Source organism: Mastigoproctus giganteus, chromosome 11, assembly GCF_048544385.1.
Source record: "Mastigoproctus giganteus isolate SK-2022 chromosome 11, ASM4854438v1, whole genome shotgun sequence".
Taxonomy (NCBI): Eukaryota; Metazoa; Arthropoda; class Arachnida; order Uropygi; family Thelyphonidae; genus Mastigoproctus; species Mastigoproctus giganteus.
Window position 1 is genome coordinate 9125896 of NC_143585.1, and position 27106 is coordinate 9153001.

At 38.2% G+C, this 27106-nt stretch overlaps 1 protein-coding gene across 1 annotated transcript in view; it reads right to left on the minus strand.

The window, feature by feature from the left end:
- The window catches only part of LOC150077691 (alpha-tocopherol transfer protein-like), a 97595-nt gene extending 82372 nt beyond the window's left edge, over positions 1 to 15223 (minus strand). Inside the window, exon 1 of the mRNA XM_090384223.1 lies at positions 15152 to 15223. The gene's annotated coding sequence lies outside the window, so the exon portion shown is untranslated. The remainder of the gene's footprint in view (positions 1 to 15151) is intronic.
- Positions 15224 to 27106: the final 11883 nt, after the last annotated feature.

Consider the following 27106-nt stretch of genomic DNA (forward strand, 5'->3'; position numbering starts at 1 on the left):
AAGCAGAGGGTGCTAAGAATCTCTGGGTACGACCAGGCTGCCATGCACGGAAATTGAACTTGGCATGTTATAACGTACGATCACTCATCGGTGAAGACAGGATATTAGAGCTGGAAAAGGAATTAGAAAATGTGAATTGGAATATCATCGGTTTGGCTGAAACAAGAAGAAGAAATGAATCACTTATAAGTTTGTCAAGTGGAAATCTGCTGTACACCAATGGAAACAGGGACAGGAGTGAAGGTGGAGTTGGGTTTCTGGTCCATAAAGATTTTAAAAACAACATTTTGGAATTCAAAAGTACATCACCAAGGGTATCAAGACTAATATTCAAGATTTCTAAGAGGTACAAACTAAAGATTATAATGATTTATGCACCAACATCGAGCCATGATGATGAAGAGGTTGAAGAAATGTACACTGAAATTGAGAGTCTTCTAGATGAGCAGAAAACCCACTACACTATTATTATGGGGGACTTCAATACTAAGGTTGGGAAAAGGCAAAACAGCGCAGAAAGAGGAACTATAGGAAATTTTGGAATTGGTGAAAGAAATAAAAGAGGTGAAAGACTTGTGGAATTTGCAGAATCTCAAGGACTATCAGTAATGAACACTTTTTTCAAGAAAAGGTTGAACAGAAAGTGGACATGGAAGAGTCCAAATGGATTAACAACTAATGAAATCGACTTCATCATCACTAACAGAAGATATATTGTGAATGATGTTACCGTCCTGAATAAGGTAAATGTTGGAAGTGATCACAGAATGGTAAGATGTACACTTGATATAGATGTAGGAAAGGAAAGGAAAAAACTGACTCGAGTAAATAATACAAAGGTCTTTGAAATAACAGAGGAGGAGAAAAAGCAGTATGTACTGGAACTTAAGAACAAGTTTGAGCTTCTACAGACTGCTCAGGACCAAGATATCGACGAGGAATATTACAATTTTCTGAAAGTGATAAAGCCCAAGAAACCTATAGGGAAACAGAAATCCAAAGAAGAAAAAATTAGTCAAGAAACACTTGTCATGATGAACCAAAAACGACAAATGAAGAGCAAGAAAAACACTGACAGGGAGAAAATTGGGTATACTGAGTTATGCAAATCCATTAGAAAGAGACTCAGAGAGGACATAAGAAGATTTAACACAAGGAAAGTAGAACAAGCATTAAGGGAAAACAAAGGATTTAAATCAGCAGCCATGAGCAGTAATACAGAAAGACAAATTATACTGAAACTGAACAATAGCGATGGTGTACTTATAAACAGCAGAGAAGGCATAATTCAAATAGCAGAAGACTACTATAGAGAATTATACAAGGAGCGAGGGAATGATACCAGCAGTGGGGAACATGGATTGCAAATTAGCAACACATACAACATACCCGATATTCTTCCTGAAGAGGTAGGACATGCATTGAAGAAAATGAAGAATCGGAAAGCCCCGGGGGAAGATGAAGTTACTGTAGAGTTGTGAAAATTGGGAGGAAGAGACATAACACAAAAACTGGCAAGGCTCTTCACAAAGTGCATTAGAAAAGGTGTGGTGCCTAAGCAGTGGAATAATGCAATCATAGTTTTGCTGCATAAGAAAGGAGATAAATCAGAAATTGGAAATTATAGACCAATTAGCTTGTTATCCCACATCTACAAGTTGTTCACAAGGGTCATTACTAACAGATTAGAAAGAATACTTGATGAGAATCAACCGAAAGAGCAAGCTGGCTTTAGGACAGGATTCTCAACTATGGATGACCTTCACGTAATATCACAGCTAATGGAGAAAGCAAATGAATACAAAACACCATTATGCCTGGCATTTGTGGATTATGAAAAGGCATTTGACTCCATACAGCATAAGGCAATGTTTCGGGCACTGGAAAGACAAGGCATAGATACTCCATATATTATGATTTTGAAGAAAATATATGAGAGTGCTACATCCTTTATTAGACTAGACAAAGACAGTAGCAAATTTAAAATCGAGAAAGGAGTTCGACAAGGAGACACAATATCTCCGAAGCTGTTTACTGCTGCCCTGAATCTTAATCTTAAGCTTTCAGAAGATTAGACTGGTCGCAGAAAGGAGTCAATGTGAACGGAGAGTACCTAAACCATTTACGATTTGCAGACGACATTGTGGTCATAAGCCCCGATCCCAAAGAATTAGAGGAAAATCTTAATCAGTTATGCACAGTTAGTAAGGATTTTGGACTAAAGATGAATATGGCTAAAACAAAAGTAATGATGAACAAGTGTGCCACGGAAAGGGAAATAATGATTGAAGGAGCAGTAATTGAAAAGGTGGAGTTATATACTTATCTGGGACAAGTTATTAGCTGTAATAATGATAATTGGCTGGAAGTCAAGAGAAGAATAAATTTTGGATGGATAGCATTCAGGAAATATAGTCACATACTGAAGAGCAATATCCCAGTTTGTCTGAAACGTAAAATAATGAATCAATGTATACTCCCCACCATGACTTATGGAAGTGAAACTTGGGCACTCACCAAAAGAATGGAAGAGAAGCTAAGAACTACACAGCCAAGAATGGAACGAATTATATTGGGAATCAGACTGTTAGATAAGAAGAGAAACACATGGATTAGGCAGCAAACTCAAGTAAAGGACATTCTTATCAAAACTAAAGAACTAAAATGGTCTTGGGCAGGACACATAGCTCGAAGACATGATGACAGATGGACCAAGAAAATAACAGAATGGTACCCAAGAGGAGCTAGAAGAAAACCTGGAAGACAAAGGCGGAGATGGATAGATGAATTTCAATGGTTTTTGAGTAGTAAATGGATGGCCAGTGCTCAAAACAGAAGGAACTGGAAAGTTGCTGGAGAGGCCTTCATTCTGCAGTGGATTGAAAATGGCTGATGATGATGTATTAACTTATCAGGTGACCCTAATATAATTGGGTTTTTGTTTGTGTCCTTTCTGTACACATTGTGCTCCCCATATTGGAATTCTGCATCCCTTGTTTCTAAGTGACACTATGTCTCTGATAATGCATTTGATGTCTTGACAGGCACTTCAAATTCATAAAATTTATTTGCCATACTACTAGCATTGGTGTACATGAAAGTATACATGCACTTGTTCTTACTCTTAGTTACCCTAACAAAGCCCATGTATTTATTATTATTATTTTTTTTTCATGGTGATTCCCAGCAGTTCTTGAAATCCCCAGCGGCTTGCTCTCAAGGCTGTTGCTCGTTCCAAAGTAGTGATGAAAAAGTCACTCTGCCTGCGGCTGTTGTTGAGCTAATTAGCCTTATTTCATATACCTTTGCTTTTTTATCATAGAATTTCATAATGTTTCTATTCACGTCATAGATTTGCTATGTTTTTTTAGTTTAAACAGCATTGGTCACAAGATACATCCCTGCCTAACTCCTTGATTTATTATACATTCTTCTGTTAATTTATTAACTGTATCTATTACTATTTTTGTTCCTCGATATAAACTCTGTATTATTTTTGTAAGGTGCTTTGGGTATCCTTTATTACTCAATATGTCCCATAGTTTTCGTCTGTTTACTCGATCAAATGCTTTTCATAATCTATAAATGCGTTTCTAAATTAAACTCTCTTCGTTTTTCTTTTATTTGTTTTAATATAAATATATTATCTGTACATGATCTTCCTTTTCTGAATCCTGCCTGTTCTTCTATTAATATTTCATCGGAGATAATTTTAATTCTATTATTTGTTATTTTGCTGTACATTTTATATAGTGTGTTTAGTACGCCAATCCCTCTATAATTCTTTGTATAATTTCTATTTCCTTTTTTAAATATTGAAATAATTTTTGCTATCTTCCATTCTTCTGGTATTTTGCATTGTTCCCAACAGTTATTAAATAAATTTAGTATCCTGTCTTTTAAAACACTTTCTCCATACTTGATCAGTTCTGCATTTATACCATCAATTCCTACTGCTTTCCAATTTTTTGTAGCTTTCAATGCCTTTTCCAATTCTTCCTTCGTTATCGGAACTTTGTCACTAACTGGGTCTAACTACGTCTCTTCTGTTTGATATGTTGGTTCTTTCCACAATTCTTCATAATGGTTTTTCCATTGTTCTTCGTTTATTATATTTATTCTTGAAGTATCTTTCTCTGTGCTATTCAAGCGTTTCATCATTTTATATGCCAAATTTTGTCTTCCATGAACATCATGTTCTATTGTGCTTATAAATCTATCCCATGTTTCTGCTTTAGCCTTCCTTATTATATCTTTAGTTTTATTGCGTTCTTGTTTTATATATTTCTTCATTCTCACTTGTCCTGTTTTTTATATATTTAAGATATTTATCTTGTACTACTTTAGCTGTTTCTTCATTCCATATCTTTATCCTCCTCTTCTTATAGTTTTCCTAATTGTCCTAGTGTCTCTTTTGCTATCTTTTGAATTATATTTCGTGTATTATTCCATTCTTCTTCTTTATTCTCTCTCTCATGTTTTACTTATTTCGTCTTTAATCCTTTTTTTCATATAAATTTTGTATACTTTCATAACTCTATTTTTGAAGCTACGAAAAATGATCTGAATTAATATCATATCCTCTAAACACCCTAGTATCTCGGCATTGTTTTGCTAATTTTTGATTTACTATTACACAGTATATTATTGATTGTGTACCTCTTGCCGACCATGTATATTTATATATATCATGTTTTCTTTAAAAATATATTTTTTAATCTTTAAATTATTAAATGTTGCAAAACCTCTTAATTTATATCCATTTACTTTATTTTCTCCATAACATCCCATAATATTTTTATTGGCTTATTCCCTACTCGAGCATTATAATCTCCCAAAATGACTACATGGTCCTTTTTTATATTCTTATCTAGTTCTTTTTGTAGCTCTAAATAAAATATATCTGTTTCTTCCTCTTTTCCATCTTCTGGAGCATAAATTCCAATTATACATAAATAACCTCTGCCTAATTTAAATCTTACTGTTATTATTCTATTATTTAAATTTGTAGCTCTGTATTTTGGTTTTCCATTTCCAATATACTAATACTGCTAACCCTCCGCTAGCTCTTTCCTTTTGATCTACTCCACTGTATATCATTGTATAAGAATCGTAATCTTTCGTACCTTTTAATTTTTTTCCTTTGTGTCTGTTATTACTTCTGTTTTAAATGTTCAAGTAGCTCGACTTCTTTATATCCTAATCCTCCTCTTATGTTCCATGTTGCATTATTTAAAATGTCCGTTGTTCCTTTTCGTTTCCTTTTTCCAGTCCGAGAGTTGCATCCCTTCGTCCGGTTTTCCTCTTTGAGCTTTATGAGTTTTAATTTTTTTACACGGTGAGGGAACCAGCCTCCCGCACAACTCCCCAACCTGGAGGACCAGTATGTTATTCTTCGTCTGATCCCTACCCTTTGACCTGTCTGGCTAGGGTGGCCCTACCGGTAGTCTAGCTACCGCTAGCCTAGCTCTCTGGGTCATCGGGATACTCAAGCCTCCTCACCGCGACAAAGGTGGTAACATTTCGGGGAGGATTGTTTTATTAAAAATAAATTAATAGCAAAAGCTACCCTCCTTATTCTTTCCAGTATAATCGCTGTATTGAAGCGATTACACAAGCGATTATCCAAGCGATACAGCGATTATAGTGAAATCATTTTCTCTACAAAGTTACATCAGGTTAATACCTGACTTCATATGATCAACTCGAGTTACTTTTTAATTTCAGTGTGAAGGTATTCCGTTTATCGTTAAACACATAAAGAAATTGAAGAATAACAAATCTGTCTTGTTAGATATAATTTCTATAATTGATAGAAGCTCCTGCGGTCCAAATTTCTTGGATGTAAATAACTAGCTTTATTCCTTCCAGCTTACTCAATTTTAAAGTCTTGCCTGTTTAAAGAAAAGCTCTTTTTATGAACATTTAATTACACGCATATTTCAACGTAGTTCGTGAAAAAAAACTAATGACAAAATATTAAATTTCTCACATTGTTTCTTACTTTACGAGTTTTCATTTCTTGAGTAATAATTTATTTGTTGTTGAAAATATAAGAGTAATGCATTAGTTTTTGCACAAGTTAAAAAATGAACATTTTTAATTAAACGCCAATAATTACATTCCTATTATTTTAACAGATCTTTCAAATTCTTAAATTATTAGAAATAAGGTGTATAATTCTGGGACCAGAATTCCTTATCTCAGTTATTTGTTATTTATCTTATTCGTAGAACCCTTACTGACCATTATCATTAGGTAACATGCCGTGAATGTAGGGATGGATCTCAAGACACAGTCCACTTCGAGATTTTTAAATGTCTTTATAAATGATATCTCTAATGCAATTAAAAATAATTAATATTACAATGCACGCTAACCATGTTATGTTATACACCATAAGAAGGAATTCGAAAAAAATGATTCGTGATTTTCAGGCGGCTCTGTTGAATATTCAAAAGTGGATCCCTGAAAAGTTGTTAGTGATAAAGAGAACAAAATTAATTAAAGCTCCTCGAAAAACGTTAAGTCAGGTGTAATTTTGCATAATCATATCTATTAACACCCAATAAATAGGTACGAGCTAATAGTGCTAGAACAGATATTTTGTCTTCTAGTAAATATCTGGAACTTTGGTGATACAATACCTTAAACTGGTAAAAGCATATGCAGCATTTGGTAAATAAATTAAAATTCAATTCATATTCATTTTATAATGTCCTCGAGAAACGCACACTGGCCAGCAACATTTTTATGCATTTTTCATTGGTTGATTCTGATAGAATTGTGGAGTCAATATTTGCACTAGCACTGGTGAATCTGATTGATACATTATGTTATTTTTTTTATCTCATTTGATTAAAGGTGTCCTTGTAAAAGAAAACTATAATAATTTGGAAAGAATGTGCTTTCGAAATTCCGAAAGAAAAAACAAAAACTCATTATTTATGAAATATAAAAACGTGGTTAGTAAAGCTGTCAGAAATTCAGAAAAATCAAGTTTTGGGTTGCACAACCTTTGTCTTCCAAGAATGAAGCATCTAGTTCTCGGTTGCGCAACCCTCTTTTTTCCAGGAATTGAGAATCTAATGGTAACCAATAATTATGATTCTAAGTTTGAATTTACTTTCAGAACTGGGTTGTCGACTGCAGAGCAGAAATTTTGGGTTAGTGGAGAATTTAAATTAGATCGATCAATATGTAGGCATTCCATAACTTAAATTGTTAAAATAACACTCATTGATGGTGCGCAGTTTTCAAATAAGTTCACCTTATTGCGTATTTTTGATGACTACTGATAAAACTGTACTGTGTTAAAGTTTTATTTTATTAAATTAATTTAATTATTTACGGAACAATTCAACCATGGATAGTTTTACACAAGGTAGATGTGGGTACTTTGAAAGGGCGAAAAAGCAAAACGTTCTTCTTTTCTTATTTGATTTTGAGTAAAATATTTAAATATTTTACTCAAAATATTTAAATAGTATTATAATAAAATCAAATTTATAATAATACTATTATAATAAATTTGATTTTATTATGATACTATTTAAAGCAATAAATAGTATGTAAACTCATTTATTATAATAGTAAAATACTTAAGTATTTTACTATTACAATAAATAATAATAAAGATTTGGGAGTAGTTTTTTCGCAACATTTCTGGTTTTAAAACCATATAATATTATTATTAATATTAGCAACGGGCACATAGTGCAAGGAAGCCTATAGCTTATGCAGCACCAGCAAAAATAAATAAATAAAAATAAAATATAAATAAATAAATTAATTAATTTAATAAAATAACAAAATAAAATAAGAATAAAAATAAAATAATAAGAGAAAATGAAATAGACATTGGGTATAACCTCTATGCACAAACACACTGTGGGTGACCACCCAGGTGTGAAACAACGTAAGCAGGGGTCGAGGTGTGGCACCCACACAACATGGAGAATGTCGCCCATCTGTGTTAGCAGGCAATACTAGGTGGTAGATGACTCTCATCACCCGGTGAAATACCACCACTTTGCTTATTGGAGGCTTGAAGAGTGGAACCCATGTTTAGTCTCCAGAGCTACGTTCGGGTCAACGTTTCCCATCTCTTCCATCATGCACTATGACTGATATCTTTTGAGGTTATGATGGACATCATGGCGCGATCCAATCTTCCTTACATTTCGAGGGTACAGCTCTAAAACGGTGTGCGCAGGCCGGCCACTAGTTAGTACACCAGACCGAACCTATTGGTAACTCTTTAGGAGGCTTTCTAGATCAGCTAGCGTATAATCTTGCTAACTCTACTCTCAGATAGTGATTGGAGGGAGTACAAGAAAGAATCCGGGGGGGGGGGGCATTGTCCAGGCCACGTTATGTCAAGGATCTGGGTATATTCTTACCATGTGTTCGCCATATCCAAAATTTTCATTACGTCATACAGCATGTCCCCCCCCTCATACTTTTCTTACTATTGAATACACCATGAATTGTCCAAATAATAGAGTAAACTTATCTGCGAAAAGATTTAAACCTCCCAAACACTTCCTAGTTAATTTCACAAATATACGTGGTCTCAATTCTAATCTCGATGACGCCCATTTCCACTTGCAGTCTGCCAAACCCCATCTACTTTTTCTGAGAGAATCTCAGTTATCGGTTGATTCTACTACTGCTCATCTTAGTTGCCCAAATTATTTGCTCCATGATTCCTTTCGCTTATCAGAGGTGGTACTTCTGCATATGTCCGTTCCAATATTCCCTGTCAGAGACTTGGTAATTTAGAATCTGCTGTTTTCGATCTTCCCTGGCTTAAGATCTCCCTACCTCATTGTGTGAAATTCATCTGTTATCTCTACCGTTCTCCTAACTCCACTAATCACTTGGAGCTCTTTGCAAACTGACTTTCTCCAGTCCAACTTTCCTAACAGTGAGGTAATTTTCCTTGGTGATTTCAATGTTCACAACTCCAGCTGGCTTCCGTATTGTAGTCACACCGAACGAGCTCATGGAGATGCTGAGGCTTTTGCAATTACTAATGACCTTGCACAGATTGTTCATTTACCTACAAAAATATTGGAAAACCCTAATCATACAGTCAACACGCTTGATCTTTTTCTCACAAACAACCCTTCTAAGTACACAGTCGAAGTGAGTGGTCCTTTTAGGCACCTCAGATCACAACTTGGTGATTGTCTCTTCTCCAATGAAGCCATTATCTCATAGCTATTCCCAACCTCGTATCGTTCGACATTGCAAGAATGCAAAGCTGGATGACCTGCGAGATTTCTTTTCTTTTCTGATGCTAACGTTTGCTCAGATCGTGTCGGTGAAATTAGTCTTGTAGGAATGGAATCCTTTATTCCACACTCCACTTTAAAATCTCGTCCTTTATCTAAACTTTGGTTTTCCAATAAATGTGCTAAGGCTGTTCAAGAGAAGAACGTTTCATATCGTAATTGGTTTGTTTCCAATTCTTCAGTTTCATTTTCTGCCTAACTAAAACTCGCAACAATTCTAAAGCAGTTATTAATCCGTCCCAATTAGGTTTTGAACAGGATAAGTGTAGAAAACTTCCTTCTTGCCCTATTGTAGCCGAGCATTCTGGTTTCTTGCCAAAGCTATTGGCCGCAAACTTTGCCCATCTCTGCTCCCACTTCTGTCAAAACTAGATGGTTCTGTTGTCACTTCAGCCAAGGATAAAGCTGACCTGCTAGCATCCCATTTTTCTTCAAAGTTATGTATTAATGATCTTCGTAAAACACCCCCCACCATTCCCAACCAACTCCATCCAATGCCTCCTGTGGTCTTCCGTCAAAAGGATGTCGGAAGGATTTTGACGAATCTTAATGCAAAGAAAGCACCAGGTCCTCATGGCATTTCTCCACTTGTTCTCAACACCTGTGCTCCTGAACTTCTATTCTTTGTCGCCTTTTTTCACTTTCTTATTCCAAAGGTGTTTTTCCTTCTGCTTGGAAATTAGCTCATATCCAACCAGTTCCTAAAAAGGGTGACAAATCCCTTCCATCCAATTATCGTCCTATTGCAATTACTTCTACTCTTTCTAAAGTAATGGAGAAATCAATTAACCGGCAACTCTTAAACAACCTAGAAACTTCCGTACGATCAACGATCGCCAGTATGGATTCCATGAATGTCGATCAACTGATGATATTCTAGCGCTTATGCTACCCATTTATTGACTAATTCAATGGAAAGGTTCGGTGAAACACAAGTAGTTGCTCTTGACATCTCAAAGGCTTTCGATCGTGTTTGGCCTAAAGTCTTCTAAACAACCTTCCATCTTATGGTTTTCCAAATGTTTTTTGTAATTGGTTATTCAGTTTTCTCTCTGATCACTACTGAGGGTGATAGTAGATGGCTCTCTGTCTTCTAACTTCTCCACAAATGCTGGTGTTCCCCAAGGTTCAGGTCTTTTCCTCTTGTATATTAATGACCTTCCTCCATTGACTGGAAATCCTATCCATAGTTTTGCCGATGATAGCACATTGCATTCCACTTTCCATTTTGAGAAACCTTGTCCTGCTCAATGAGCTTCAACTTCTCGAATATCTGCTACCATATGCCTCTCAGAGCCTAAAACACCTCAATCAAGTCCCTGTAAGGTGCCTAGTTTCCACTCTCTGCAACCCACATATTCGAAGTTTTTCTCATATGGAAGCCTTTTTTCTGATCTCACCAAGCCGGTTACCTGTCTTTGGACTCTCTCAAGAAGAACAATGTCTTTCTTCAGGTGCAGTCTCCACACTTGAACACAGTATTCCAAGTGTTGCCTAACTATAGCTTTATATAATGGAAATATGACTAAAACAAAAACTCTTGATGGTAGTTACATCTTTCAGTAAATCCCAGACTGTGGCCACTCTCACCTAGTAGTTCCTTCATCTGCAAATTCCTAATTTATGAGTCATCACTTCTGATAATCAGATCAAGACCCCGAACCTCGAATATGTTGCTGTAGAAAACAGTCACCCAATAAATCCACATAATTCTTGCTAGCGTGTTCTAGTCAATATCTGGAAAGTTAAAATCCGCCATTACAAGACATTCTGATTTACTGGCCCACTCTATTTCTCTGCACAACTGTTCATTATACTCATCAGAGTCATTACGCTTATAACACACACCTAATCTCATTTTTCCTTTCCCAGTGTGTATATCATACCAAACTGACTGAACATTCCACTCTCCTCTCATGTCAACTGGACGCACGTCCTTAGATTTTATTTGTATATCATCTTGCTCCCTCTGCTCTGGTAGATATTGACTACAGCGAGTCCATCTAGTGTATAAGCTGAGGCGGGACATTATTGAAGCCACGTAATATCAAGGGGCTTGGTATATTTTTCCTCTCTGCACATCTTATGCAGCTCTCGTGAATATCACAGTTGGTAAGAACAACTTCTTCACCACAACGGGTGGAAAAGACCTGAGTTCCGAAATCGTCAATGACTCGAGGAATTTTTATGCGTCATATTTCACAACATGGATGATTTCATCGATTGCAAGCAAGGATAGCATGTTTTTTTTTGTTGGAAAATTCGGGTTTTTGTCTAGCGAACAACAAATCGACCAGAGAACACATGCAAATTGCAGACAAATTATATACAAAGTATAAATATATACAATTATATATAGACAATATGTATACGAAGTATATACTATTATACAGGATGTCTCAAAAATATTGGTACAAACGTTTAGGGGAGGTAGGTAACTTATAAAGGAATGTGAATCGCATAGGAACCCATAACCGGAAACGTCACCGTAAGTCGGTACACGGCGTTTTTCATCAGTTCGCGAGAGGGAAAATTTCTGGTTTACTCATTCAAGCAGTAGTCGCCGCACGAAGAGCATGCATCGATATACGAACTGTGAGCTGGCAGACATCCACCTAGTGTGTGGATTAGCAGAAGGCCCACACGGTGTGCGCCCCCATGCGGCACAACATCGCTTCGCAATAAATGTGTGGGCAGGTATGGTCGGTGACTGCTTAGTCGGCCCATACCTGTTACCATCACATGAACTCCTCTAAATATCGGATCTTTCTTGAACAAGTTCTACCAGGGTTACTTGTCGATGTTCCAGCAAATGTGAGATGCAACATTTGGTTTCAACATGACGGGCGCCTGCCCATTATGGAAGGGGTGTTCGTGACCATTTTGAACAGGCGTTTTGGGCGTCGATGGATTGGCCGTGGCGGACCCGTTTCCTGGCCCCCACGCTCACCTGATTTATCGAGCCTTGATTTCTTTTCGTGGGGTGCCCTCAATCTATCGTGTATGAATCGCCTGTGGAGACGGAAATGGATCTCGTGACGAGACTCGTCTGCGCTGCTGCTACTGTCAAAGAAACTCCAGGTGTCTTCGACCGTGTCCGCCAATCCATGCTGCATCGGTGATGCGCATGCATCGTGTCTTATGGTGGAACTTTCGAGCATCTGTTGTAACATCATGAAATGCATCAATCTCGTACTCCATTGTTAATATTATGTCAAATAAATGTTTGCCACTAATTACTGTGTTGTGTCATTTCTGCTTCTTGTGCCTCTGCTACTACTTTCCTGTGACGTTTCCGGTTATGGGTTCCTATGCGATTCACATTCCTTTAGATGTTACCTACCTCCCCTGAACGTTTGTACCAATATTTTTGAGACACCCTGTATAAAGACAAATTATATGCAAGTGTCATTATGGCTAAGTTGTTCATGCGTTTAAACCTCAACAACAAACAACCTACTTTTACTTTATCTACTAAATGCAATATGAATAGTCAAACTCACAGAAAAAATTCATGTGTGAAAAGATTCCAACTTCCAGAAAAAACAATTCCTCACCCATTTAATAAATATACCTGGTGTCAAGCGCAATCTCAGTAATGTTCATATCTACTTACAATTTTCCTAGACTCACTTACTTTTTCGACACAACCCCAATTCTCAGTTGACTCAACCATTGCTCACGTAGTTGTCCTAAATATTCTTTTCGCTTAAAAGGTGGTACTTTTGCATATATCCATTCTAATATTCACATTGAGAGAACAAGACTGATGTAGTTTTTCTGAATTTCAGTATTAGAGCGACATATGCATACGATTCCAACTTCACCATATTCATATGCTGTATTTAGATTTTCCTCTTTTGATCTTCTTTGGGTTAAAATCTCCCTACCCCGTTCTGTTAAATTCATCTGCTGCCTCTATTGATAATTCAGTTCCACTAATCACTTGGAAATCTTTGAGTTCCTTTCTCCGAAAGTCGATTTCTCCAGTTATTCGAACTTTAGGTAATTAACAACTCCTTCTGGCTTCAGTTTTCTAGGTCACACGGAGCCAGATAATCGAGATGCTAAGGACGTTGCAATTACTAAACGCCTCGCATAGTTGTTCATTTACCAGTCAGAATACTAGAAAATCTCAACTACACACCCAAAACGCTTGACCGTTTTCTTAAGGATAACTCCTCAAGGCACATGGTCCTCTAGGCACCCCAGATCATAATTTGACGATGGTTTCTTCTCCTTGCAACTTTTCCATCTTGGTCATTCTCAGCTTCGTGTTGTTTGGCATTAGAAGGATGCAAAATGGAACGATTTGCGAGATTTCTGTTCTTCCTTTCCTTGGTTGGATTACTGATGTCAATGATTTCTCTGATCGTGACAGTGCAATTATTGCTGTCGGGATGAGATTCTTTCTTACATACTCCAACTGAAAACTTCAACCTTCATGTAAATCTTGGTTTTGCAATAAATATGCTACAGCTGGTCAAGAGAAGAATGTTGCATATCATAATTGGTTGGCAGCCAAATCTCCAAGTTAATGTTCTGCCCAGCTCATCTTCATGTGTCATTTCTTATAATAAAGCTCGACAACTGTAAAGCAGTTATTGATCGATCCATACTAGAAGTTGAACGGGCTAAGAATATAAAACTTCCTTCTTGTCTAAATCAGAGTCGAGCATTCTAATCTCTTGTCAAATCAAAGCTACAAACTGTAAAAATTTGCCCTTCTGCTAAAATTTGATTGTTTTATTGTCTTCTCAGCTAAAGAGAAGTCGATTTACTGACATTCTACTTTTACTTCTATTGATGATTTTGGTAAATCACCTCCTAATATTCCAAGGACACTCCACTCAGTGTCTCCTGCAGCTTTCAGTCAAAAGAATGTCAGAACAATTTTGAAGTCTTGATGCCAATAATGCTACAGGTTCTGATGGCATTTCTCCATTTGTTCTCAAAACCATCACTTGGAAATATGAACATGTGCTGCGAGTATGTTCTTTTTCTATTTCGCCTTTTTACGCTTTGTTATTCCACTGGGCCTTTTCCTTCTTCTCGGAAATATCCTCATATTATATGAGCCAGTTCCTAAAATTGTAAAAATCCCTTCCGTCGGATTATCGTCCCACTGCACTTCTCTATCCTTTCCAAAGCAATTAAGAAATCTATTAACTGCCAACTCCTGAACTTGTTCGAAACCTCTCATCCGATCAATGATCACCAGAATAGATTCCTTTAAGTGTTGATCCACTGGTGATATACCGGCCTACAATACCCATCTGTGTAACTGAAATATTTGGTGAAATTCTAGCACTTACTCTTAACATTTGTAAGACTTCTGTTCGGGTTTAGCGTAGAGACCTTCAGAAATCTTTATTGCAATAATAATAATAACACAATACAAATCATTACATCGCAATATTGCCCTTCACGGCCACCAGGTCAGGGGTGCCTGGGGTTAACAGCGATAAAACAATATGTAAGCGAAATAACATTGATAAATTAAACATAAGGAAATATATATGCGGACGCATAAGAGGAAGTACAGCTCAAAACATAAAGTATAATAGGCTATAAACAGCACAATGTAAAAAGAAGATATAGGTGAAAACTGAAAAGTTAGTAAGCCATGTTCATATCATATTGTTTTGGTGGCTTACGGCATTAAGAAAAGCTAAACAAGCTTCCATCTTAACGGTAAGAAAACGATTTCATAAAAAATCGTTTTCCCATCGTTCACAGATTTGGCACGGGAAGGATCAAAATATTTTTCGTAGTGAACCTGTGTTTCGTGGAGGGAATGTTTCAAATTGCTGTGAGATATTTTTAATTTCTAATAAAATGAAAAGCCTTACCTTAGATTGTAATTTGTCTTAGAAATGCTCGAAGCAAACGTCCGTACTGGCAGCAAGAATTCAGCACCTTCAAGGGCGTTGTTTCACTGGTCCAACCCTTTATCTACGTTAACGATGTCTGCGTTATATTAGCCGTAATTGGGAAATCCATAACCTCCAAGCCATGATTTAAAACCTGTTTGTTCTTCAAGATCAGTGGAAAGTTCTCTTTTTGTGAAAAATTGGTGTATTAAGCAATAAAGCAATATTTTGTCTCTCTGAATGAAGGGTAGATATTATCGTTCCATGATTGTCTCTACATCTACACAATCTACATTGTGTTCTTCTTTTTTCCCTGTGAAGTAACAGCATATAATTGATCATAATATCTGCATTGTGTCTTTTGTCTGTATCCAGATTTTGTTTGTTCCTAAACAGCTTTTCCTCCAAAGGGAAACCGAACCACCTCGATCACCACAAATTAGTAACAAGCAGCGATATAATGTGCCGTTTTAAGTTGCCACCATGGACCCATCATTCGTGTATAAATAAATACCCTTTATTGCCCAGAGTAGTATTTGAAAAAGAAAAAAAAAAAAAAAACACAGCATACGTAGATATACAAATATGCAGCACAAGATGCAGGCAAAGACTTCTCATTAAAAATTATATAAAATTTGTTGCAAAATCGATATAAGATTTTTGATATTTATTTGGAAATTCCTATATTTATTAATTTTAACCCCACAACGTATTTCTGACTGGGAAGTTAAAATTTGATACCTTTTTGATTAAATAGTAACGTTCATAAGTAATGTGTAATAGCAAATCTTCATAAATTTTTTCACATAGGTGAGAAGCACTAATTGTAGGATCGCCGTCCTCCACATACCAGGTGGAAAGACTTGAGTTCGAATCCTGTCGATGACGAGAGGAATATTTATAGGTCATTTTTCACAATGTGGCTGAGTTAGTCTGTCTCAGGCGAGGATAGTATGATTTTTTCTCCATCAAACTCGGATTTTTCTTCCAGCAAAACATAAAATCGACCTCAGAACACACACCATTCACAGACAGTATAAAAGAATGGCCTAAGTAGTCGATGTTCCTAAAATCCAATAACAACAACATAGTGGAAAATGTATTTCACTGACACGATCTGAGCAAACATTGATATCAGAAGTTTTAAAACAGTAGTCCGACCAAGAAAAAGAAGAAATGAAATCTCGCAGATCATCCTATTTTGCATTCTTTTAATGCCAACCAACACAGAATTGAGAATGGCCATGAGAGAAACGTTCCATTGGAGAAGAGGCCATCCCCAAGTTGTGATTTGAGGTGCCTACAAGACCACACACCTCGACTGTGTACTTAGGAGGGTTGTTTCTGAGTAAAAGATCAAGTGTGTTGGCTGTATGTTTACAATTGTCCCGTATTCTTGTAGGTATATCAACAATCTGTGCAAAGTCATTAATAATTGCAAAAGCCTCAGGATCTCGACCACCTGGGTCTGCGTGACTAGAGAATGGCAGACAGCTGGAGTTGTGAACATTAAAATCACCAGGAAAAATTACCTCACTGTTAGGAAAGTTGGACTGGAGAAAGTCAAGTTGCAAAAAGGGAGAGTCAAAGAGCTCCAAGTGTTTAGTGGAGTTGGGAGAACAGCAGATACAACAGATAAATTTAACACAATGAAGTAGAGAGATTTTAAGCCAGAGAAGGTCGATAAGAGGAGATTCCAAATTGCCAAGTCTCTGGCAGCGAATATCGGAAGAGGCATATGCACAAGTACCATCTTTGAGGCGAAAGGAATCATACAGCGAATAACTCGGGCATCTGAGATGAGCAGTAGTTGAATCAACCGATAACTGAGATTTTGTCAGAAAAAGTACATGGGGTTTGGAAGACTGCAAGTGGAAATGGACATCATTGAGATGAAAACTGAGACCACGTATATTTGTGAAATGGACTAGAAAGCGTTTCGGAGGTTTAGATCTTTTTGCAGATTAGCTAACTCTATTTGTCTTAGGAATGCTCGAAGCAAACGTCCGTACTGGCAGCAAGATATATTCAATAGAAACAAAACGTGGGGGGACATGCTGTATGTAGTAATGAAATTTTTGGATATGGCGTACACATGGTAAGAATATACACAGAAACTATTGACATAATGTGGCCTCGATAATAACCCCCGGATACACACTACTCGGACTCCCTCTAGTCACTATCTGGCAGAGTACAGTTAGCACGATTATACACTTGCTGATCCGGAAGCCTCCTAGAGAGTTGCTGATCCGGAAGCCTCCTAGAGAGTTGCTGATCCGGAAGCCTCCTAGAGAGTTGCTGATCCGGAAGCCTCCTCCAATAGGTTCGGTCCGGTGTGCTAACTAGCGAACAACGCTAGTTAGTACACCTGCCTGCGGACAAATCGAAATCCGCTAGGGGGATGATTGTGTCCGGCTGTCTGTATGATATGCTCCGTAAACTTTTCTTGTTTTGTGTGTTTTTTATTTAAAGTATTAAGTTCCTATTAGTGCCACCACATAAGGATAGGCCCTTGGACTGCCAGGTGCAAGTACTGTATTATTTGAACGGACAACAGATAAGTATTAAATGAATTTCTGCATGTTCATTCTGCTACTCCATACAAGCGCTTTCAGCCATTATCTTGTAGTTCAACTTATACATGTGTCCAACAGACACTTGACCTTGACCAGGCATTAGAGTATTGCCTAGCCGCTCTGTTCTTCCCTCCCTACTTAGACCCCTGCTCCCTGTGGATTTCACTGCAGGGCAACTAAGGCGACCGGCAGGTCACAGTGCCAATTGCTTGCTAAACCACAACTGTGGTGATATTAAATTATCTAGTAACACTACAGCAACTGAATTCAATATGACAAATACTACCTCCTGTCAAAATTCTAGCGTCTGCACCATCTGTGAGACCAGCTCTGACCCCATTGTCCAATGTATTGAGTGCAAACAATTAATATGCAATGACTGTACACATTCTGACCTGAAAAAATTAAATAAAAGTCGGCGGAAATCATTCTGTTGTGATAGATGTCGACTCAGAAATTCTCAGAAAAGCCCTATAACTGTTGCAACGCCAAACAGCACGGAACCTGAGTCACTTTCCTCCTCTTCCGCTAACAAAGTTGAAATGCCGTACTCTAGTACATTTGAGACAAATATCATGCCAATAACTAGAAATACCGACTCTGAATCGTACATGGATGAAGCCTCTAATCCTTCTTTGCTGTCTTTGGGGTCGCATCAAATCTCAGATGCATCAACTCAAACACATATATCTGTGCTGTCAGAAGATCTCAGCGCTAACTCCTTCCCTACGGAAACTCTGAATCCAACCTTTGGTATTCTGCGATCAACTGAATTCCAGGAACTACTCTTTAACACTATGCAGAAAATCCTCATTCAAACTCATCTAATCAGCGCACCTCATACTGCAAACTCTGAAATTCTCCTGGATTCTAATACACTCAATGAAGGAAACAGCGAGCTATCCACGGAGATCTGTGGTATAAAACAATACTGTATTAACTAATCAACAGGCTGAAATTTCTGACATTAACGCCCAAATTAAAAATCTCACATCAATTATGTCTTGCCACTTAAGGGAAGCTAGGAAGAATTCTGAACCTACTCTCGAAACCAATGGGCTCAAAGTGAATACGAATTCTTCATTAACTGACGATGCCCTCAGTATTGAGACCAGATCTTCACCTTCCACCGGCCTAAATACTTCTACTGCTGCAAATATTAATTTGCCAAAGCCTGCTAACATTCATGACTCAAGTCATTCAACTGAGCAATTTATTGCCAAACAGACTCTGTTAGATGATTCTTCTTATGTAAATAGAATCACTCCTCCCACCTACTCTCCTCTGCGGAACAGTTCTGTCTGTACCTCTATTTCACAAGCTCAGAGTCACCAAGCGCAATCCTCTTCAACATCAGTTAAGGCAACATATGCAAAAATAACTGCTGCCACATCTAATGAGGTCTGCAAACCTGTCTGTAGATCTGCCGCCACAGCGAGTAAACCTGTTTCTAATTGCCAGTCTCAAATATCACACCAAAGATCAAAACAGAACAAACTGTCAGAAAATATTAAAGCATCTATATCTCAAGATACTTTCTTCAAGCTTCCAGCCATAACTCATCAATCACAGAATATAACTACTGCAGAAAAATCTCAGTTACTCAAACACAAGTATAATATCACAATTATTCCCACAAAAGACCGAATTTTTCTTTCTAGACTTTGACCCGCCACTAAATCTGAAGATCTTATCAACCTAATTAAAGAAGAATATGGTTTCGGAGTAGATGTCCGTTCTCTGAAGACACGATGTCCCGCCTACTCATCTTTTATAATAACATGCCTTCCATCACAAACAGAAAAAGTGCTGAATCTAAGATCCCTTTTATCAGGGGCTCTAGTAAAACGCTTCACGGACAGACCATCAAGGGAGTCCAAAATCTCCTCTCCACCGGCATAGCAATCAGATACCCTGCTATCTACACATACTACGTTCTCCTCTCGTCATGGAATCCCCAGATCCCTACTGTTCAGTGTTTACCTTCAGAATTGCAGAAGTATAATTAGCAACCTAAACCACTTCAGAGCAATCCAAGGCTCACATATTTACGACATTTACCTGCTCACTGAAACCTGGCTCTCCATTGATATTGATGATCAGGAGATTATAGATGGACAATATACAATCCATAGAAAGGACAGAGGATCTCGTGGAGGCGGAGTAGCTATTATACACTCTAACCATATACTCTGTGAAACTGCATCAAATTTCACAAATATTGAATCAGTATACTGCCTTCTTCATCTTGGCAAGTTAAAAGTTTTAATAGTATTGCTTTATTTTCCACCTCCCTTAACTAATATAGACCTCCAGTACTTAGAAAGCTCGCTGGAATCAATCTTCCCACTAATTCAATCTGCCGACATAGCAATGGTTTTGGGTGACTTTAACTGTCAAATGGCCAATTTAGGATCTTCTTCTCCATCACTGCAGACTAGGGCTCTCTTTAATATGCTTCACAGCTATGGTCTGGAACAAATTTGCAACTTTCCAACCAGAGAAAATGCCTACCTCGACCTAATATTTTCCTCTACTCATATAGATGTTCACACCGACAACCCCATATTTCACTCGGATCATTCACCAATTACTTTTGACATCACAGTGACTTCTCATAACTTCAAATGCAGCTCCCGTACTCCTCGATTCAATTTCAGAAAGGCTGACTGGCTTCTGCTCAACCTAGCTCTAAGAAATGTAGACAAGCATCTCGCTGACGCTATGGATGACATCGATGTGCTCACCAACAACCTGATTAACTGTGTCCATTCAGTTATATCTGACATTGTTCCTCAATCCCATCTTACCGCACGCTCTACCTACCCGCACTGGTATAACAGTGAACTAATACGTAAAATTAAATCCAAAGAATTCTACAGAAACAAGTATAAGCAAACAGGTGACAGTCAATACTATGAAATATTCAGCCAACTCCGCAAAGAAGTGAAAACTCTCATATTAAACTCCTACAACATGTATACAGAGTCAGTTCAGGATAGTCTGCTTACTCACAGAGATATCAAACCATTCTGGAATTTCATGAAGCTTAAGAACATTACCAGTAGAAAGTTACAACTCCGTAACGCAGATGGAATTCTCTTATCTGACGAATTCAGTATTGCTCAAGAGTTTGCCAAACACTTTTCCAGAATTCAAACAAATGATACATTGAGACCTGCCTCATTTCCTGACTTCACACCTGTTAAAGATGATATCCTCATTAATCTCTTTATCACTGATGAAGATTTAAACTCGGCATTAAAAAGCATGAGAAATGACTATACTAGAGGCCCAGATGACATTCCAGGCTTATTTTGGAAAAGGACTGTCACTACATTGAAACCCCTCATACTGCGGATCTTCAACCTGTCTCTCAGGCTGGGGAAGTATCCTAAGCATTTTAAGCAGGTCAATATAGTTCCTATTTTCAAAAAAGGTGATAAAAATGACGTATGCGATTACAGACCCATAACCTTGCAAAACAGCCTGGCTAAACTCTTCGACACAGCAGTGCACAAACATCTCTTCGAATTCTTCAAGCCTTTTATTGATCAGAATCAACATGGTTTCTGCAGTGGCAAGTCAGTAGTAAGTGTAAGTGTAAGTGTGTTTAGGGTCAAACGGCACAAGGGGTTCCCCCCATCTCCTCGTAGTTTACATTGTGGGTGAACCAGTTGACTGGAAAAGCCAGAGATTTAAAAGTGTATGGACTTTGTATATGTGTGATGCCTTGTACCGTTGTTCATCTGGTCATTTAGCCGCTGGGCCCCTATTGAGGCCCAACGTTGCCCCACTTACGCCCCGTGGAGGCAGACCAGGAACCCAGTAGTCTGTTTCACTCTGGCAGGTCCTGCCACTTAATTTCCTGAGATTTCGGCAGCTAGGACCTTAAAAAAAAATAATAATAATAAAAAAATAATAATAAATAAATAAAAAAATAAATAAAATAAATAAATAAAAAAAATAAAATAAAAATAAATAAATAAATAAAAAAAGAAAAAAAGAAAAACAGAAACGCGTCGACGTAGGGGTAGAATCGCTTAGTTTTGCTAGGCCAAGTTATGGGCGTAAGGTAATTTAGATATGTTAAGTTTTTGGGTAGGGCTTTCGCTAGCGTATAGATAGAGAGGGGGGAGGCAGAAGGCTGGGGGAGAAAGACAGAAATATGGGGCCAATAGAGTAGGTAGCCCCAGTTTTCAGTGGGACATGCCCATGTCCCACCAGAGTAGAAGATATAGGGTGGAGAGGAGAGGAGGACGAAAATGTCCCCCCCCCCAAGGAAGTAGGTTTAAAGGTGAAGGGGGCTAGAGTGCCCTCTTCAGATCGCCATATGGCTATTGGCAGCTATTGTTTCAAGTTTCTTTACTCATGGGGCAAGCTCCGTCCTTGTGCTTGTGTCACTCATCTTTAGTTGCAGCCTTTACATTGTGCTGGTTGGTGTCTCAATAGTAGTACTTGATGTCAATCATTGTAGATGGTGATTAATGTCCTTCTCCTGATGAAGAGGTCTTGTGCGAACTGGGATAATGCTCTATATTCATCCTCAGTATCTATGAAATGGGATTCCAATCCTTTTGGTAGGTATCTTATTTTTGTTATAAGTACCCCTCTGAGGTCTTCATATTGTGGGCACTCGTACACTATGTGATTCCAGCTTTCTGTCTCCCCGCACGTACAGTTTGGGTCCTCTGTGAGTCCGAATCCGTGCAGCTTCTCATTGTAGGGTCCGTGTCCTGTTATTAGAGATGTCAAATGGTACCCTGGGAAGTACCAGGTCGGCTGTTTTGGGTAGATTTTCTGGAGGTCAGGCAGATATCTTCTGGTTATCTCACCCTTGGTGGTCTCCGTCCATCTTCTCTGCCATAATTTTAGCAGGTGGTTCTGTAATCTAGTTTTTTTCGTTTTTAGGTTGTTCGCTGGGTCAGTTGTGTAGTCCAGATGTGTGGCCGCCACTCCCCTGGATAGCAAGTATAGCAGACCTGTGCGAACAACCTCCAGGTCCAAAGGAAGCGCTCCAGCGAGTACCTGTAGTGCTGGAGTACTCACTGTACTACACGCACGCGTCGTAGTTAAGAGTATGGTCCTTTGGATCATGTCCAGAATTCTTCTATTCACTGCCAGTGCAGTTTTTGGGAACCAAATTGCTGAGGCGTAAGTAATTGCTGGGAGAAACGTTGTCCTGTAATATAGCGTCAGGGCTCTTTTTTTGAGTCCCCAATCTTTCCTAGTAACTCTGGCTACCAGTGCAGAATAGCTCCTGATTTTTTTTCTTATGTACTTTAGGTGCAGCTGGAACGAGAGGTTGTTGTCCAGTACCACGCCTAGGTACTTAAGTTGGTTTACAAACTTAATGGTGACATTGTCAATTTTTATTTGCGGTGGTCGTCGCAATTGCAGGGTTCCTTTAAGCAGGATTGAAGAGAGTCAGTAGTCACAAATTTACTTCCTTTCTGGCAATATACCTCGGAGTTGATGCAGTCTACACAGACATATCTAAGGCATTTGATAAAATCCCGCGCGAACAACTTCTGGAAAAACTTAAGCTATATGGTATCTGTGACCCTTTGCTCTCATGGCTACGCAGCTATATTACGCATCGTTCCTTGAGCGTTATCATAGATCAAGTGAACTCAGACTGTTTTATACCACTAAGCGGAGTACCACAAGGATCTCCCTTAGGTCCTCTTCTCTTCATTGTTTTCGTAAATGATCTTCTTTCTTTCATGTACACCTCCAATGTTCAAGTTGCTCTCTATGCAGATGATCTTAAGATCTTCTCAGCAGTGAAGGAGACTACCGATTCTCAACAGCTTCAATGTGCTCTCAATAAATTCTCTCTGTGGCTATCTCTGAATGGCTTGTCTGCTAACCCCTCGAAGTGCAAAGTAATCTCTTTCTCATCTTGCAGATCTCCACAACTAATGAATACGGAATACACTGTTAACTCTGTGATCATCGAAAGGTGTGACCAAGTTAACGACTTAGGGATTCTCTTTTCCAGCAGTGCTAAATTCGATGCCCATTTCCTTAAAATCACCAGCAAAGCATTCAAAACACTGGGATTCATCAAACGGAACACATACAAGTTCAAAAGCTACAGATATGCGGTTATCCTCTATAAAACTATTGTTCTGCCAATCCTTGAATTCAGTTCACCCATCTGGAATCCTCACACAAAGACTTTAACTAACAAAATTGAAGCAGTCCAAAAAAACTTTGTCCGTTACCTTACGTACCGCAATCCTCTATTCTATCACTCGGTGTATTATGAATCGCTGTGTGATTATTTCATCTGAGGCCTCTGTGCACTAGAAGAGTTACTGCTGACATCGCCCTTCTAGCCAAAGTAATCACTGGAATTTATGAAGCATCTGATATCCTGACTAAAATAAACTTCAATGCTCCTTGTAGACAAGTCAGGAACCTTACACCGTTTCGCCTTGACTCTGCCAACACAGACTTAATGAAGTTCAGTCCACTGAACAGAATCAGCAAATCAGCAAATGACTCTCGCATTGACTTCTTTGAAAACTCCCAATCACTGATGAACTCCATCCAGAAGTTTGCCTCTTCACTTAAACTGCAAAGTGACTAGCTCACATCTAATTATTGTAGCTTATTATTTGTTATATTATTTTTCTATTCTCTAACGGATTAATTATTACTTGTTTTACCGGTAACTTAACTTAATACAGTCCCCTTTTGTACATATGCTTTTATTGTTTGAATCTATATCAATGTTTATCGTCCTGTTGGATTTCATATTATTGTTATTATGTTTATTGATCTGATCTCAGATACACTGTTAATGGTTACCTGTTGTGTATCTTGTTATTAATAAAATAAAAAAACATAAAATAAAATAAAAACAATGTTTTAGAGCTGTACCCTCGAAATGTAACGAAGTTTGGATGTCGCCATGATGTCCATCATAACCTCAAAAGACATCAGTCATACTGCATGATGGAAGAGATGGGAAAGGTTGAACGGAACTTAGCTCTGGAGACTAAACATGGGTTCCGTCACTTCAAGCCTCCAATAAGCAACGTGGTATTGCACTGGTTGATGAGAGTCTCTACCACCCAGTATTGCCAAGTAACACAGAGGGGGGATTTCTTCCATGTGGTGTGGGCGCTACACCTTGACCCCCGTTTACTTTGGTTCACACCTGGGTGGTTACCCACAGTGTGCTTGCGCATGAGGGCTATACCCAGAATTACTAACAGTCCCATCATCGTGAAGGTGCAAGCAGAGGAATTGGCTGTCACAGATTGACCGGATTTCGCCAACATTGGGTTAAGTTGACTTGAGTGTCACCCGAATATTAGTTCTATAACAGTTTTAGATTCCCAGGTAGCAAGTACAGCTTGCATGGCATGTCTGGGAGAATGTTTGTGACAACCTCAAGGACCGGTTTTGTAGAAACGGGATATATTTTTAAAAAGGTGGTGCAAGACGTTTTGCCAGTGTCATTGAGGATACCTTAATGGTTCAAGGAAATTGCTAGTTTTTGGGGATAAGGGTAATATAGATACGCGTTTATCTGATGCTATTGGTTCAATTAACGATTGCACCTACCTCAAGAATTCTTGTTTGTTACCCAAACAAACATATTAGCAAGATGTTCTGACGACAGAAAGTTTTAAATGTGGGGATACCTAATGCGAGTGATGCAAGTTTAAATAACTTTAAGGGGTACGTCAGGGGAGTTAATATAAAAGAACATCATCATCATCATCAGCCATTTTCAATCCAGTGCAGGGTGAACGCCTCTCCAGCAACTTTCCAGTTCCTTCTGTTTTGAGCACTGACCATCCATTTACTACCCACAAACTCATGAATTTCATCTCTCCATCTCCGTTGTTGTCTTCCAGGTTTTCTCTTAGCTACTCTTGGGTACTATTCTATTATTTTCTTAGTCCATCTGTCATCATGTGTTCGGGCTATGTGTCCTGCCCAAGACCATTTTAGTTCTTTAGTTTTGATAAGAATGTCCTTTACTTGAGTTTGCTGTCTAATCCATGTGTTTCTCTTCTTATCAAACAGTCTTATTCCCAATATAATTAGTTCCATTCTTCTCTGTGTAGTTCTCATCTTCTCTTCCATTCTTTTGGTGAGTGCCCAAATTTCACTTCCATAAGTCATGGTGGGGAGTATACATTGGTTCATTATTTTACGTTTCAGACAAACTGGGATATTGCTATTCAGTATTTGACTAGATTTCCTGAATGCTATCCATCCAAAATTTATTTTTCTCTTGACTTCCAGCCATTTATCATTATTACAGCTAATAACTTGTCCCAGATAATTATATGACTCCACCTTTTCAATTACTGCTCCTTCAATCATTATTTCCCTGTCAGTGGTATACTTGTTCATCATTACTTTTGTTTTAGCCGTATTCATCTTTAGTCCAAAATCTTTACTAACTCTGAATAACCGATTAAGATTTTCCTCTAATTCTTTGGGATCGTGGCTTATGACCACAATGTCATCTGCATATCGTAAATGGTTTAGGTACTCTCCGTTCACATTGACTCCTTTCTGCGACCAGTCTAATCTTCTGAAAGCTTCCTCAAGGGCAGCAGTAAACAGCTTCGGAGATATTGTGTCTCCTTGTCGAACTCCTTTCTCGATTTTAAATTTGCTACTGTCTTTGTCTAGTCTAATGAAGGAGGTAGCACTCTCATATATTTTCTTCAAAATCATATTATGTGGGGTATCTATGCCTTGTCTTTGCAGTGCCTGAAACATTGCCTTATGCTGTATGGAGTCAACTGCCTTTTCATAATCCATAAATGCCAGGCATAATGGTGTTTTATATTCATTTGCTTTCTCCATTAGCTGTGATATTACGTGAAGGTCATCCATAGTCGAGAATTCTGTTCTAAAGCCAGCTTGCACTTTCCGTTGATTCTCATCAAGTATTCTTTCTAATCTGTTAGTAATGACCCTTGTGAACAACTTGTAGATGTGGGATAACAAGCTAATTGGTCTATAGTTTCCAATTTCTGATTTATCTCCTTTCTTATGCAGCAAAACTATGATTGCATTATTCCACTGCTTAGGCGTCACACCTTTTCTAATGCACTTTGTGAAGAGCCTTGCCAGTTTTTGTGTTATGTCTCTTCCTCCCAATTTAACAACTCTACAGTAACTTCATCTTCCCCCGGGGCTTTCTGATTCTTTATTTTCTTCAATGCATGTTCTACCTCATCAGAGAGAATATCGGGTATGTTGTATGCGTTGCTACTTTGCAATCCATCTTCCCCACTGCTGGCATCATTCCGTCGTTCCTTGTATAATTCTCTATAGTAGTCTTCTGCTATTTGAATTATGCCTTCGCTGCTGT